At 33.8% G+C, this 15314-nt stretch overlaps 1 protein-coding gene across 1 annotated transcript in view; it reads left to right on the forward strand.

Annotated features, from left to right (window-relative positions):
* LOC106092501 (dual specificity tyrosine-phosphorylation-regulated kinase 2) overlaps positions 1-15314 on the forward strand; it is a 272286-nt gene that overhangs the window by 97575 nt on the left and 159397 nt on the right. The window contains exon 2 of the mRNA XM_059366108.1: positions 1190-1259. The gene's annotated coding sequence lies outside the window, so the exon portion shown is untranslated. The remainder of the gene's footprint in view (positions 1-1189; positions 1260-15314) is intronic.

Here is a 15314-nt window from a genome sequence, read left to right on the forward strand (position 1 = left end):
AACACCAGAAAAGTCGGAAGTATTTGCAGAAATTTTTCGAAAAATGTGTACACCTTTGCAAAGTACAACTGATGAAGAGTTGTGCAGGATTGGGAGAGTAGATAAACAGAGAAGTAAACCAGCCAAGTTATAGGAGTTACAACAGCCAATCAAATGCGACCCAAGCGCCATAAATCCAAAAGGATGACAGGGTTTCCATTAAGAATAAAGTTCTTTAGTATAATCAAATTATCAACACTTTTTGTATGTATGGAATTCAGCTTTGGGGCTGCACTCAAAAACAAACATTGAAAAAAAATCAAAAAAAAAAAAAAAACGGAAAATAAGATTTTACGAACAAATGCTAATGCAATTGTTTATACTAGGTAATCGTGACACATTTTGGGGACATGCCATTAATCTGAGGAATTTTGAAATTTTGAGGACAGGTCAATAATTTCAAAAACATGCACATTTTGGGGACATGCCTTTAATTTAAAGTAAATTTGGAAAACATTTTTGTAGTTATTGTCCTTATAACTCCTTACATCACAACACTATTTCACCCTATTATCCATTCCAGCTAGACTTATTACCTACCCACTTACTTTTTAATTAATTGGTTATGTATCTACAAGAAAACAAAAAGCAAAAAACACAACAAAAAACGACGCTTATTCAAGCTGTAATGAATTTTAATGAAGTGCTTCCTTGTAATATGCAGCACAAAAAAAAAACGGAAAATAAGATTTTACGAACAAATGCTAATGCAATTGTTTATACTAGGTAATCGTGACACATTTTGGGGACATGTCATTAATCTGAGGAATTTTGAAATTTTGAGGACAGGTCAATAATTTCAAAAACATGCACATTTTGAGGACATGCATTTAATTTAAAGTAAATTTAGAAAACATTTTTGTAGTTATTGTCCTTATAACTCCTAACATCACAACACCATTTCACCCTATTATCCATTCCAGCTAGACTCATTACCTACCCACTTACTTTTTAATTAATTGATTATGTATCTACAAGAAAAAAAGGCAAAAAAAAACACAACAAAAAACGACTCTTATTCAAGCTGTAATGAATTTTAATGAAGTGCTTCCTTGTAATATGCAGCACTGATATTCCAATAAGGCTTAGACATGCAAGAAATTCTTGTGATTAATTACTTTTTTCCTTTCATTTTTACTCTTTCTTGCAGATTCAACGCAATTCTCACAATAAAAACAATAAAAAACAACCAACAAAGCAGCGATAATCAATTTAAAAAGGTAAGTTGCGATAGTAAAAAAAAAGAACAGCATTTCCCCTATTCTAATCATTTATTCATTTTTATTGATTATTTATTTTTTTTTGTTTGTTTGCACTATGATGTTTCAATGATTGTGGTTTATTGCAAATTGCTTTCAAGTGCATAGAATTTATAATAGAGAGTATGAGAGCGGGTAGTATTTATTTATGGGGCGTTTTGTGGTCATAACCAACAGCAATTACTTACCTTTGCTAAAAGCCATTACTTGGAGGGTCCCCATACAGAGCAAAGTTTTTCAACAAGGTTTTTTTTATTTAACCCCCAAACGCTGGTACAAAGCTTACAGCTCCCTATAATTAGTTAATGGTCTGGTTTTTGCACACAAAAATTTCCATATGCTATCTGTGTTAGTCATTTCAAAACAAACCTCCAAAGGGCCATGTGCTTGGGCATATGTTTTTATCTAATTCGAATATTTAGAAATGCGGTCAATTTATTTCAATAACCTTATTGAATGGAAATTGCCAAATTATAAAAGCTTTGCAAACATCTATACCTGAATAATGTTCGCTTTATTTCAATTACAAGAAAGTGAATTTGCAATTTTGTTGAACAAATTGTAGCCAATGGCTATTAACCCAAATGCTAAGAGATCTTAAATTTGGAAGTATCTATTAAAAGTGACCATAAGAAAACACAAATAAACATTTGATTTTTCAATGGAAAGATAAATATTTATAAACTACAACATTAGATAAATTAAAGGAAACAAATTTATAAATTTTGGTTTATTAGATGGAAAGGTTCTCAAGAAAAAAAAAATGAAATATTAAGAGTTCTCTTATTGATTAAAATTCTAATTTTTTTACAAATAATATCATACCCTTCTTCATAGAACAAAACCACAATGTTGAAGTTATTTGGATGTGGATATTTTGAATTTTAATATATTTCAGTATATTTGGGGACATTCGCACAAATTTTTTCAGAAGTTTATGACAAACTTTGAGGACATTGCAGTAAACTTTGAGGACATTGCAGTAAACTTTGAGGACATTGCAGTAAACTTTGAGGACATTCCAGTAAACTTTGAGGACATTTCGTATCGATGGACGATACATTAAGAACATTTCGTATATATTTCGGAGCCATTTCAGTCCTTTATGAGAGCATATCGTACAATTCCGGAGACATTCACCCAAATGTTGAAAAGGATACTTTTGTAAATTTTCGGAGCAGTATTAAAACTTTTTGAGGACATATCGAACCATTTCGGGGACATCACACAAATTTTGAGGAGGATTACTTTGTACAATTAAATTACATGAAATTTCAAACGATGCCCGACGTGGTCAAGATTGGGCTATAATAAGATATGTCTGCCATAAATACTGACATCCCAGTTTCAGGTCTTAGGTCCACAGAACGCATTTATTATCCGATTTCGCTGAAAATTAGCACAATGAATTGTATTAGGCTCCCCAAGTTTAATGTCGAGTGTGGTCAAGATCAGGCATTATTTGAATATATCTGCCATATATACCGATATCCCGATTCAAGGCCTTAGGCCACTGAAAGTCACATTTACTACCCGATTTCCCAATAATCTGGCATATAGAGTTGTGTTAAGCCCCGCCAATGTTAGTACAGAGTCCAGATCTGTTTATATTTCGATAAAGGTGCTCGTAAATGGATAATTTTTTACCATATGTTGGTGAAATGTTGCTCGGCTTGCCAATCTCTGGTCCACAGTGGCTTTGTTAATGTGTAGTACGCTGCAATAGATCAAATACCCCGTTTCATTCTCCATCTTCGCTTCATTTGTGAATGTTCGAAGAATTAAATGCTACCTCGCCAAGGTACGTTACCTTACGCGTAATCCCTTATCCACCGCATCTGCAGGTCTGTCTTAGAGTCCGCCATGGAGCTATTTAATGTAAGAGCATGTCTAGCTGAAAAGCTATGAAGTAGGTCAAACTGCATCAGTCTGAAAATTATAATCCCAGCGGTTGAGCTTACATACAGGTCAATAAAGTCAACTCCCTACGTAATTTCTAAGAATCCAGCCACAGTCATTCCCATAGCTTTGGACCCTTATCCAGGAGCAATCCTATTCAAACCCAGTACATATGACCTTGAACAAGTTACTCAAAACCTTGCCCAGTGCTAAGTCGAAACCTCAAAACCCATTATCTCCCTACGAGCTTCTGTCACTAATATAGTGGCGCAAAATCCTTCCTAATCATACAAAATAGACTGTTACATTCCACGTCTAGCTTCCAGTCCAGTTTGCTATCTAGAAATAATCCCAGAATTGTCGATAATAGTGAAATCTGAGATCCGCCTGCAGAACAGGTAGCCCAAAATTTGGAGTTGTCCCTCTATGTGCGAACACGACAAGATTTATCCTCCAGGATTTACACTGATGCTAGAGCTTCTCGAGAGCGTAATTCAAAAACTCTGATATAATAATCAAAAATTTCGCAATAGCGAGAATAGTATGATCAACCCAGTTTGCACAAAACGTAAGACCTTTGGTCTCAAATCCCCATGTTTTGATATAGCTGTCATATCTTTATCATCTTTAGAGGCCGCATCTTTAGAGGCCGCATTTCTTTTTGAATTTGGCTGAAATTTTGAATGTGGTGCATTGTTTCGGCTTCCAAGAGCTGTGCCAGGAATGGTTCAAATCAGTCCATTACCTGTTATAGCTGCCTTATAATACGGGGATCAGACTGTTCTTTTTGAGCCTCTAGAGGGCGCAATTCTTATCCAATTTGGCTGACATTTTGGCGGTAGAGTTTGGTTTCGACTTGCAAAATACTTGCCAAGTTTGATCAAAATCGATTCAAAACATGAAAAAGCTTCCAAATAAACCGATCGATTAATGTGACTTCTTGTGCGTATAGAGGAAGTAATTCCTATCTGATTTGGTTGAAATTTTGAGAGCGGTATTTTTTCCATAACTTAATGGAGCTCCAATATGCCATCGCATGGTTGGCCAGCCTGAAGGTAAAACAATCTTGTCCTTATAATTACTTACACTGCAGTCAATAATTTGTTGGCTTCTATAAATTCAACATACTTTGGGGACATGTTCATAGATTTAAGGGAGAAACGGACATATGTTTTAGGGATATTCAACACACTTTGGGCTCATGTTCATTTATTTTACAGATATTCAACACATTTTTGGGACATTGGCAGTATTTGTCGTATACCCTTCAAAACGTTTGGGGGCGTACGACTTTGGCTCTCATCCTCATTAAAGCTCCAGTCAAATAATATTATAGCTTCAAAATACATTGCTTATTAATTTTGGGGATATTTATCAACAACACTTTGGGGACATGTTCATAGATTTTAGGGATATTCAACGCACTTTGGGGACATGTTCATAGATTTTAGGGATATTCAACACACTTTAAGGACATTTTCGTTAATGTTGCAGATATTCAACACATTTTTGAGACATTTGCATAATTTTTCTTATTCTCTTTTAGAAAGTTGGGGGGCGATCCACTTTGGCTCTCATCCTTAGTAATGCTCCAATCAAATAATGTTATAGCATCGAAATACATTGCTTACTGATTTTGGGGATATTTATCGACATACTTTGGGGAGACTGCCGAGATTTTTGGGATATTTAACATACTTTGGGGACATGTTCATAGATTTTAGAAATATACAACACACTTTGGGGACATGTTCATCAATATTACAGACATTCAACATATTTTTGAGACATTTGCAGAATTTGCCTTATACCCTTTAGAATGTTTGGGGCATTCCACTTTGGCTCTCATCCTCATTAATGCTCCAGTCAAATAATATTATATCTACAAAATACATTGCTTACTTATTTTGGGTATATTTATCGACATACTTTGGGGACATGTGCACAATTTTTGGGATATTAAACGTACTTTGGGGACATTTTCCTAAATGTTAGGGATATTCAAAACATTTTCAATTCATTTGCAGGATTTTCCCAATACACTTCTGAATGTGAGGGTGTGTACTAATTTTGCTATCATTCTCATTAAAAGCTTCAGTCAAATAATGTTATAGCATCGAAATACGATGGTTACTAGATTTTGGCGATATCCATCAACACACTTTGGGGACATGTGCATGCATTTTTGGATATTAAACACACTTTGGGGACATTTGCCTAAATGTTAGGGTTATTCAATACATTTTGGGGACATTTGCATTAAAGATTTTCACTACATAAAGTTTTATGATTCCCTTCAAAATGGATGGCGTAAAATAATTTTGTTCTTACAACCATTTAAACTACAGTCAATAATGTTGTAGATTCGAAATACATCGTCTACTATATTTTAAGGACCATTTAAGCTATAGTCGATGAAGTTCTAGATTCGAAATACATCGTCTACTATATTTTAAGGACGTAATCACACATTTTGGGGATATTTATAATAATTTGAGGAGATATTCACTTTTTTGAGGATATTCAACATACTTTGGGGATATTCAACACACATGTCAATGGACATGTCAATAAATGTTGTAAAAATACAACACACTTTGGAAACACTTGCATTACTGATTTTTTCTGATATATAATTTTCGTATACTCTTTTATATAGATGGGCATATACATAATTATAAAAGCTGCAGTCAACAAAGTTATAAATAGCTACGAAATATTGGTTTGCCCAAAAAGTAAATGCGGATTTTTTTAAAGAAAGTAAATGCATTTTTAATAAAACTTAGAATGAACTTTGATCAAATATACTTTTTTTACACTTTTTTTCTAAAGCAAGCTAAAAGTAACAGCTGATAACTGACAGAAGAATGAATGCAATTACCGAGTCACAAGCTGTGAAAAAATTTGTCAACGCCGACTATATGAAAAATCCGCAATTACTTTTTGGGCAACCCAATACATTGTCAACTATGTTTTGTAAACTCATGCTACATTTTGAGGATAGTCAACACACTTTGGGAACAGGTTCGTGAATGTGAATAATATTTAACATGTGTCTAAATGTTTGGGTGTATTCAACACATTTTGGCGAATTTGATTTAAGGAGTTTTATATCATATTTTTTTTTATTATACTCTCTAAAATGGAAGATTGTGACTACTTTTTCATTACATATATATTTTCTAACTATTTAAACTTTATTAACAATTTTTTATATGAAGGAATACCTTTCAAATGAGAAATCTTTCCTAACAAAGCATTCTAACATACTCATTAAAGTCTCATAATTTGCTGCGTCATTTTCTTATTATTACGCCATTCAAATAAATCATTGAACTTTTTATATTTTCAATTTTTTTTTGTTGATAATATTAGCTGAGGTCTGCTTTCATTGCTGCCCAGACCCAAATCTCAGCTGTGAAAGTTGTTTCTTATTCCGGGATTGTATATCAAATATGGACACAACATATATTTGACGTCATTTGAAGCTTTTTTACAAGACGATGAGCAATAGCTAAAGAAAAACAACAATAATTTCATTAATTTTTTTAATAAGTTTGCAATTTTTCTTGCTTTGTTTTGGGGATCACTTGTTTTGTACTACATACAAAACAAGTATTGTATGTATGAAACCAGAGATCGATTGATCAAAAAGAATTAAAAATGAAAATTAAAGTCAATGACTTTTATGATATTCTTAGGTGGGAGCTATTGTTTACATTTTTTTTTTTTGTTCAAAAATTAAAAAGTTTAATGATCGCAAATTGTTGGGCCGCGTGCGGTTTCATTTTTTTTCAGTTCATTGGCTTTTATGTTTTGCTAAAACATGTGCGGAAAAATATGTAGAACTTTAAATTTTATTTAATAATACTATTGCTTTTAATAAAAGGTTTACTAATGCTTATGGTAGACATTTGTTTTATGCCCCTTGGATTTGTTGCCAGGTCTTGGAGTTTGGTTTTTTGAATTATGCCTAAAACAATAACCCGGAAAAATTTAATATTTTTAAAAGGTTGCTTTGTATGCAGAAGAACTAAGTCACTCTTAAACATCTTTGGATATCATATGAGTGAATTGTTGGCATATCATAATAGAACTCAAAATGGATGATGATGATGAATGCAAAAAACAAAGGCGTAGAAGGGAAAGATTTTTAGGGAAACACTAGTTGTGCAGTAGGCTTAAAAAAAGTGGAAATTTTCTTCAAACTTATGTTCCCCCTTTCGTTTAATCTTCTACGCCCTTAGCATCTTTATGCTACAGCTAGGGAGAAAAGTTGTAAAAGCCAAGAATTCAAAGCTTGACACAAATATATAAATATCACACCCTCTTTTTTACAAAAATACAAAAAATATATACAAATTCATATATGTACATAACTATGAGTGCATACTACAATTATTCCTCTCTACATACGAATGCAAACAAAAAAGTATTCCAAGTATTTCTCTACATACCAGTCGGGAGGCATGCTGCATTTACAAACTTTTCTTCCACAACATTTTATCTCAATGGTTGTGCAGCAGCAATTGCTGCTTGCCACAAGCATTGTTTCAGCTAGGCTATGGAAAATATAGGGGGGAGATGGTCTATGCTATTTCATTGGGGCAACATGGCTTTCCAGCTTTTTGCTGTATACTGGGTTTTTATTCGTTTGCTTGTTTGATTGTTTACCAAAAGTATTACAAAATAAGAAAGAACTCTTAAACAAAGTAAAGTTTAACGAACTTTGAGAGAGGCTTCAGCACAAATAGGATCAGAATGGCAAGCAATTGTTTTAAAAGTTATGAATGGAAGTTTCCCTAATTCCCTAATTAAAGGAATAAAAATAGAAAAATAAAAAAAAAAATAGTTAAGATAAAAAAAAAATTGCTTGTGATATATCACAGAAAAAATATTTTTAAACTTAAAATTTCTTGGGACCCCACCACCATGGATTCTGTTACAAATTTAAAGAAATTGAATTTAGTTGAAGGGCATAATTCTACCCTACGTACCCAATTTCTGTCAAACCAGACGAAAATTAAAACTTTTAAGAATAGAAAAAGAGTAGTTGAGAGGTCTATTTATATGGGAGCTATATCAGGTCAAAAATCTATGTGGACCTTATTAAGCATTGTTCTGTAGAGCCTTAACAAAGTACCACTCGCAAAATTTTAGCAAAATCGGACCAAGGCTTGTAAGGGCTCAAGAAGTCAAATCGGGATACCTGTTTATACAGGAGCTATATCAGGTTATAGACCGATTTGGACCTTATTGAGTATAAATGTTGAAAGTCATAAGAAAATTCGGACAAAAATTAGGGCTTCAAGATATCACATCGGGAAATCGGTTTACATGGGAGCTATATCATGTTATTGACCGATTCGGTAGGTTAACATGTTAGCTTATGACGCTAAAAAGCCTGGGTTCGAATCCTGGCGAAAACATCAGATAAAATTTTCAGCGGTAGTTGTACCCTCTTAATGGCGACATTTGTGAGGAACTATGCCATGTGAAAAAAATTGTATGGCAGTCATGTAAAAGCTTCTTCTAAAAAAAAAACTGTCGCACTGCGGCACTCCGTTCGGACTAGGTTATAAGAAGGATTATCCTTATCATTGACCTTAAAACTTGAATCGAACAGCGCTCGTTGATATGTGAGAAGTTTGCCCCTGTTCTATAGTCGAATGTTCATGGGCCAAATCGCATTTGCAAATGTAATCTGTATATGCATAAAAAAATGCAAATGCAAATTTGCTCATTGACATACCATTGAGTAACAGGGGCAAACTTCATACATATCAATTTGTGCTGCCCGATTCAAGTTTTAGCTCAATATTAAGAAGCCTCCTTTTTATAACCGAGTCCGAACGGAATGCCGCAAACTTCTCAAATATCAATGAGTGCTGTCCGATTCAAGTTTTAGCTCAATGATAAGGGGCCTCCTTTCCATATCCGAGTCCGAACTCGTTGCCGCAGTGCGATACCTCTTTAGGGGATTTTTTTTTCGTGGCTTAGTTCCTCAGAAATATTGCCAGGATTGATAAACTATTTACAAACCATTAAAGAAAAAAGGTTTGTGATAAGCCAAAAATAAGTAAATGTAGCCAGTGATATATCACAGAAAAATATTTTTTTAATTAAATACAAAAAAAAGAAAATTTCTAAGAAATCAATGAAGTTTCCCCAAAATAATTTGGTGACAGGAGCCGTGATATGTCACAAAAGTATGCACAAGTTAGCATGTCCACTCATGACTCTAAACGGCTGGATCCTGGAATCCTGGCGAGGCCATCAGAAAAAAAAGTCGGTGGCGACATTTGTGAGGAACTATTCGATTTAAAAACAAAGGTATGGCAGCCACGTAAAAACTTCTCCCAAAATGTGTCGCACTGCGGCACTCCGTTCGGACTGGGCGCTATAAAAATGAAATTTTTATCTGATACCACTTTGTGATATGTGGGAAATTAGCTCCTGTACCTTAATGGAATGTTCGTGGGCAAATTTGCTTTACTTATCTCCTAAAACTATCTAATTACAAAGAATGAAATCTAAATCAAAATTGTAATATAGCAAATTCAGGCTGTGATATATCACAGAATAAATTTTTTCAATTCAAGAATTTTGAGTCTCTCAAAAATAAGCCTAAGAAAACTCATAAACTTTCTAACATCAAAAATAGTTGTGATATATGAAAGCAAATTTTTTGGCCAGTGATATATCAAAGATTAAATTCTTGAAATTGAGTATTTAAAGTTTTTAAGGAAAACATTATGCTCCCTTATATTTAATTTAAAAACAAATGAAAGAAAAAAGGGTTATAAAATAGCTAGAAAAAAAAAGTATTTTTTTGCATAAAGTATTTTTTTGCATAAATATTTAAGTCAGTTTAAGAAAAACTCTAAAGGCACTGGTGTACTTTCCACAAAATAATGGGTATGATAATAGTAGTGATATATCACAGAATTATGAAAGCAAAAAATAAATATCTGTGATATAGTAACGAAAAAATTTGTGTCAGTGATTTATCGCAAATTTTTTAATTGATAATGTTAAATTTTAAAGATAATTTTAATCTCCTAAAACTAAACAATTGCACAAAAGGAAACAAAGGTTTGTAATGAAACCAAACCAAAATTGTGCCAATGACATATCACAGAAAAAAAAAATATTTAAGAATTTTTAAGTTTTTACAAAAAAAATCTCTTAAATCTGGCAATATTTAGTCAACATCAGTAAACTGCTAGTGATTTATCACAGAACAAATATCATGAAGTTTATAAGTTGCAAAAGTTTAAAAAAAGTGTGTTAAGACGAAAAGCATTTTTTTACTTTTTTTTATTTTATCTGTGTTAATATAAAGAAGAAAATTTGTGTCAGTGATATATCACAGATTGTTTTTGTTTCATATTGAGAATTTTGATTTTTAAATTTAATACCAATCTCCTAAAAGTAACTAATTACAAAATATGAAACATAAAGATTTGTAATATAACCAAAAGAAAACTGAGTCAGTGATATATCACAGAAAAAAAATTTTTTCTTAAGAATTTTTAAGTCTGTTCAAGAAAAATTTCTTAAAGCTGACAATCTTTAGTCGATATCAGTAAACTGCCAGTGATATATCATAGAAAAAATGTCAGGAAATTAATAAGATGTGAAAAATTCAATAAAAAAATTTTTCTTAAAACGCAAAGCGTTATTTTACTTTTTTTATTCTATCTGTGTTGTAATAAAGAAGAAATGTGTGCCAGTAATATATCACGGATTGTTCTTTTTTCATTATTGAGTATTGGGTTGCCCAAAAAGTAATTGCGGATTTTTTAAAAGAAAGTAAATGCATTTTTAATAAAACTTAGAATGAACTTTAATCAAATATACTTTTTTACACTTTTTTTCCAAAGCAAGCTGGAAGTAACAGCTGATAACTGACAGAAGAAAGAATGCAATTACAGAGTCACAAGCTGTGAAAAAATTTGTCAACGCCGACTATATGAAAAATCCGCAACATAGAAATTTATCAGAAACTTCAATATCACTTAAATATTACAAAATACCCACAAGTGGTTTAAAATTCAACTCATCTCCTTTACTTTCCTATTTGTAAAATCTTTAAGTATCTCAAGGTTAAACATAATGACAATTCCTTATCAAAGACAGTGATAAATATCCCCAAAGCACCTAAGGTATATTAAAATAAATCCCCTAGATCATATCCTAGAGCTCAAAATGTATGATGTTATGAATGTAATTTTTCCATTACGCTAAGGCGTAATGCCTTCTCCTTCGAAGAAGGCATAAATCGTCAAGGAAAATATTCCCTATAAATTTCATATTTTTAAAAATTGCTCTCACCACCAGTAGCAGTAGATTTCATTGTCATTTATCAAATATTCAAGTGTTGAAGCTGCATTTGATACCATCGTTTATTGTTGTCATTTTGCTGTTGGTGTTTTCTCGTTACCTTGATTTCATTCTGAAAGCGTTTTTGCCATTTTCACTTTATCAGATTGACACTGTTTTATTAATGAAGATATTTCAACATCCGCAGGCAAGGCATGCGATAAGTTCAAGGACATGCAAGGATATGTAGTGGAAAATTAATGATATGTGAGAAGATGATGTGTTATTTTTTCACTAATAAACACAATAAATTTGGGTTTGGTATAACTGCTCACTAGTGTAGTCTCAATTTTCATTAAACTAAACATCACCTCTACAATGTTGTAAGAAATCAGCTGCAGTGTCTAAGGACGTGTGTAATTTTTGTACAAAATAAGCTGCTGATAAATCTTAAGAAAATATTGTCGTAGCACACATTTGTTGTATAGTCAATTTAAGCATGTGTGGGTTGTTTTTTGGCTTATTTATTTACATTTTCTGTTATTATACTATTATATCACTTTATGCCCCAAAATAAAAACAAGAAGATGAATTGGGGGAAAAGAAATAAAACAAATATTTGTTTCTTATTATGAGGTAACAAAATTGTATGTCACATTTGTGCAGTGCACTGCCAAAAGCAGAAGAGTGGCTGACGATGACAGCAACAGCGTCAAAAACAGTGGCGATATCAGCAACATTGGCATTAGCAACAACACTTGAGTTAGTTGTAGAAGTAGAAGCAGCAGCACAACAACGTATACTCGTTTAAAAATGATAAAAATAAAATAAAATCTTGACGTCGTCGTCTATTTGGCATCAGATTTAATTGTTCTGCTTCGAAACGGTTTTGTAATGGTAATTTAGACTATTCAAATGTGTGTGTGCCTTAGAAATACAGGGTAGTACAAAAGTGAGAATACAGATCTGGGGGGTTAAAGAAAATGTGATTGTAGAAATAGAGGACTTTTATTGTTTTTCTAGTATAACTAGAAATGGGTAATACCACTGCTGCTAATAGAAATACTTTGCTATCATGCCTAGGTTAGGTCAGGTTGAAAATAAGGTGCGGATTTTAATCCGCCCCATGCCACTATGGACATACACCTAAGTCAGTAATCGGCTTCTTGAGCGCTCTAAATACCAAAAGTACTCAAAAAAAGAAAAACTAAGACAGGAACTCTGTCTGGTTTGTCTGGCATTGAATGTCCCGTATGATACCGAAAGCTATACTAACCTCCTTCTTACTTTCATTCAGTAATAGCCTCGTCTCCTTATCATCCGGATCACCCCGTAGTATTTTCGTTGTCCTATTGACCATTTCGAAAAGTCCGAAAAGCTTTGGGTTAATCAATTTTATTTTGACGGCAGTCTTCTGGTCTTCACTGCCAAATCGTCTGTTCTTTAATTCCCCTTTACATCCTTAGGGAATGCATTAATCTTCTTCTTACAATCCAAGACTGTACGTGACTGGTCCTGGTCCTGGTACGTCCTGCTTTTTATTACCCTGATGGTGTTCCCCCATTTTATACTAGCATGCCTATGGTTAATGAATTTCCCATAGCTCCATGAAGGGTAGGGTGAGTTATGATATATTTAAATTTTCATCATTTGAATGGAACGAGTAGTGAAAACAAATAAAAGCGTGCTAAGTTCGGCCGGGCCGAATCTTGGGAACCCAAAATGCAAATTTTGCCCATGAACATTCCACTAAGGAACAGGGGCAAACTTCTCATATATCAATGAGTGCAGTCCGATTCAAGTTTTTTTTAAGCTCAATGATAAGGGGCCTTTATTTTATAGCGGAGTCCGAACGCCGTGACGCAGTGCGACACCTCTTTGGAGAGAAGTTTTACATGGCATAGTACCTCACAAATATTGCCAGCATAAGAAGGGAAAACCACCATTGAAAAAATGTTTTTTTTTCTGATGGTCTCGCCTGGATTCGAACCCAGGCGTTAAGCGTCATAGGCGGACATGCTAACTTCTACGCTACGGTGGCCTCCGAACCCACAACCCACCACCATGGATTCTACTAAAATATGGTTCCACTGGTTTAACACTGATTTCGATCATACTTGGCACAGTTGTTGGAAGTCATAACAGAACTGAATTTCAGTCAAATCGGATAAAAATCGCGGTTTGTAAGGGCTAGTGGATCATGATTTCGGATACGCCATGTATGCTCATCAACACCTTTGATGATTAGCACAAAAAGGACTTGCAGTGACATTCAAAGAATGTTCAAGTGCACAACAAAAAGAGTTTGGCAATGTTGATGTGTATATTGTTCTTGGCATTTAAGATTGAAGTCTGTATCGTAATAGTGAAAAGTAAGGCTTTCTGCTCTCTTACGACACTAAGGAGTGTAAGAGGACTTATTGAGCCCTGTTTCGAAACAAAAGAGTTCTCTACTCTATACTCAATAGTCGTTGGGTATGTGGGGGGCCTTAATCAATTCGACCAAGGTGTTGATGTAGTCACATGGCGTAACAGAAATCATGATCCACTAGCCAGTCAAAGTGATTTGAATAATAATTCACACTTGCTCAAAAGTACTTTGCTATGCTATTCTTTGAATAGATAGCATTGAATGTGATCTCGAGCTGGAAGATGTTCAAAAAATCACGAACAAATTTTGTACATTATTTTATAAAAGTTTTGGAAATTTTTAATTAAAAATTTTGAAAATTTTTGTTTCAATATTTTAGAAATATTGTCTTAAAATTTTTTTAAAATTTTTATACCGTTCACCATAGGATGGGGGTATACTTATTTCGTCATTCTGTTTGTAACTACTCGAAATATTAGTCTGAGACCCCATAAAGTACATATATTCTTGATCGTCGTGACATTTTCTGTCGATCTAGCCATGTCCGTCCGTCTGTCCGTCCGCTTGTCTGTCGAAAGCTCGCTAACTTTCGAAGAGGTGAAGCTAGCCTCTTGAAATTTTGCACAAATACTTCTAATACTTGTAGGTCGGTAGGGATTGTAAATGGTCCATGTTTTGATATAGCTGCCACATAAACCGATCTTGACTTCTTGAGCCACTAGAGGGCGCAATTTTTATCCGATTTCGCTGAAAATTTGCATAAGGTTGAGCAAAAGGTTAAAGCAGTTGTTGGATATCATAATAAAAATATGATATCCAACAACTGCTTTAAGTATGGATGAAATCGGCATATAACCTTATATAGCTTTCATGTAAACAGAACTGGGGTCTTGACTTCTTGAGCTTCTAGAGGGCGCAATTCATATCCGATATGGCTAAAATTTTCCAGGATATGTTTCGTCATGACTTCCAACAAATGTGCTAAGAATAGTTCAAATCGGTCTATAACCTGATTTAGCTGCCATATTAACCGATCTTGAATCTTGACTAGAACACACAATTATTATTCAATTTGTCTGAAATTTTGCACGAGGTGTTTTGTTATAATTTCCAACAACTTTGGGTAAAATCGGTTCAAAACTTAATATAGCTGTCATATGAACCGCTCTGGGGTCTTGACTTCTTGAGCCTCTATAGGGCGCAATTACTATCTGATTTGGGTGAAATGTTGTACAACGGCTTTTCCCATGACCTTCAACATACGTCTCAAATATGGTCTGAATTGGTATATAGCCTAATACAACTCCCCTATAAAACCGATCTCCCTATTTTAGTTTTTGAGCCCCTGAAGGGCGCAATTCTTATTCGATTTGGCGGAAATTTTACACAGTGACTTCTACTATGGTCTCAAACATTCATTC

Source organism: Stomoxys calcitrans, chromosome 3 (assembly GCF_963082655.1).
Source record: "Stomoxys calcitrans chromosome 3, idStoCalc2.1, whole genome shotgun sequence".
Taxonomy (NCBI): Eukaryota; Metazoa; Arthropoda; class Insecta; order Diptera; family Muscidae; genus Stomoxys; species Stomoxys calcitrans.